General features: G+C 34.9%; 1 non-coding gene across 1 annotated transcript; it reads right to left on the reverse strand.

Moving 5' to 3' along the window:
* Positions 1-1,293: 1,293 nt before the first annotated feature.
* LOC139895254 (small nucleolar RNA R71) lies at positions 1,294-1,400 on the reverse strand. The gene has a single exon (XR_011775714.1). It is a non-coding gene; the product is annotated as a small nucleolar RNA R71 (small nucleolar RNA).
* Positions 1,401-2,545: the final 1,145 nt, after the last annotated feature.

A 2,545-nucleotide genomic window follows, 5' to 3' on the forward strand; every position in this document is an offset into this window, starting at 1 on the left:
CTAGATTTTTAGCCTTTGCCGTAAAATCCCTTAAGTGCTTTTTCTTTAGACTAAGATTTAAGTGCTTTAGAATTTTGCGACGTTTTTTTAAAAAATTTTAGTACCTTTTTAAGTTATTGCCGTTTTGGATATAGAATTTCTCTAAGCTTTAATATTTTTAGACGTAACTTTTAATTCTTAGTTTTTAGTTCCTTTTTAAGTTTCAACGCGCTACTTCTTATTTTTATTTTTCGACGCCTATTATTTTTCGACTTTTTATTTTTCAACGTTTTTCGACGCGCTCTTTTTCTTTTTTATTTTTCGCCGCTCTAGTTTTTAGGACTTAGATTTTTTTCTATTTCTTCTCTAAAATTTCTTTAAATTTCAACGAAAAATTATTTTAAGCGGTTGAATTGATAGACATCCAAATTTTCTGTTTCGTAGTAATAGTTATATTTGTTAGTGGCTGAGTTGTGAGCTTCCGATTTAAAGGGTTCTGGCTCCCTGCTGCATCTATTGGCTATTCGAAATGTGGGCAAAAGCAGAAAAGTCTATTAATTTGATAACTTATATAATTTTTCTTATTTTTATAACTAATAGGATATTCAGTGAATGCACCGAGCAGAACATTCACCACCTTTTGTACGTTCACCACCTGTAACTAGATCAAGACATCTAGAAAATATTGTCGCCGTTGATTTTTCTTTAGAATCGTCATCCAGTCGACCAAGTACTCCAATTCAAATTTCCGATAATCTATTTTTTGAACCCGACCTCACAATTGAGAATCTGGAGGATATTCAGGGACAATTCAGAGATCCTGAACCACTAATCTTTCCTCCGGAACCACCAATCATTCAAACGGAGATTGTCCAGGAACAACCCATTAAATCAGAATCCTATAGTGATTCAGATTCAACAAATTCAATTATGAAAAATCTGGAACCTCTAAGTATGGAAGACCGAATGAAAGCTAAACGCACTGGCCAAGGTCACGCAATTACTCAACCTGACATTAATGCGCCAGATTATGAAATCAAAGGACAAATCCTACACATGATGACTAATCAATGCCAATTTAGTGGTGCGCCGAAGGAAGATTCAAATGAACATCTTCGAACCTTTAATAGGATCTGCACTCTATTTAAAATTCGAGAAGTGGAAGATGAACAGATATATCTCATGTTACTTCCCTGGACTTTAAAGGGAGAAGCCAAAGATTGGTTGGAATCGTTACCTGAAGGGGCGATTGATACATGGGATGTTTTAGTTGAAAAATTTCTTAAACAATTCTTTCCGGCATCTAAAGCAGTGAGACTTCAAGGAGAAATTGTTACGTTCACACAAAAACCAAATGAAACTTTATATGAAGCATGGACCAGATTTGGAAAGTTATTAAGAGGATGTCCGCAACATGGTTTATATACCTGTCAAATAGTACAAATATTCTACCAAGGATGCGACATCACTACAAGGAAAGACATCGATATAGCAGCTGGTGGTTCCATTATGAAGAAAACCGCAAATGAAGCTTACAAAATTATTGATAACACTGCTTCCCACTCACATGAGTGGCACCAAGAAAAAGATATCGTTAGATCATCTAAAGCAGCTAGAGCCGATTCTAGCCATGACTTAGATTCCATTTCTGCAAAAATAGATGTTGTCGAGAGACGAATGGAAAAGATGACTAAAGATATCCACTCAATACGAATTAGTTGTGAGCAGTGTGGAGGATCGCATTTAACAAAAGATTGTCTCAGTATTGAACTAACAATGGAACAAAGAGAGAATGTTTCATACATAAACCAAAGGCCTGGAAATAATTATCAACCGCCAAGACCAATGTACAATTAAAACCAGAATTATAACCGAAATGTTCCATACAACAACCAACAAGGTCCTAGTAATCAACAGGTATCCAACAATACTTACAACCAGCAAAGACCTAATTTTCAAAATAAACCACCACAAACCGATGATAAAAATCTAAATTTAGAAGATATGATGTCGAAGCTAGTTGAATCTCAAACTCAGTTTTTCACATCTCAGAAACAAACCAATGAACAAAATGCTCAAGCATTTAGAAACCAACAAGCTTCTATTCAAAATTTAGAACAAGAAGTGAGCAACCTAGCAAGGTTGATAGGTGAAAGAAAACCTAGATATGCTAAATTTTTGAAAGATCTAATCATAAATAGAAAGAAAATGGAAGAACTCTCGGCTGTTACTATGAATGCTAATTGTTCTACAGTGCTGTTGAATATGATACCAGAAAAATTATCAGATCCAGGAAGTTTCACAATTCCATATTTTCTGGGTAGTCTTGATTCAATAGAAGCATTGGCAGACTTAGGTGCTAGTATAAATCTAATGCCGTATTCACTATACGCTAAACTAGACCTTGAAGAATTGAAACCAACACGAATAAGTATACAACTAGCCGATCGATTAGTAAAATATCCTAGAGGGATAATGGAGAACATGCTAGTTAAAGTTGGTACTTTAGTATTTCCAGTAGATTTTGTTATTCTGGACATGGAAAAAGATTCTCGAGTTCCTCTCA

The sequence above is a fragment of the Rutidosis leptorrhynchoides genome, chromosome 2, assembly GCF_046630445.1.
Source record: "Rutidosis leptorrhynchoides isolate AG116_Rl617_1_P2 chromosome 2, CSIRO_AGI_Rlap_v1, whole genome shotgun sequence".
Classification (NCBI taxonomy): domain Eukaryota; kingdom Viridiplantae; phylum Streptophyta; class Magnoliopsida; order Asterales; family Asteraceae; genus Rutidosis; species Rutidosis leptorrhynchoides.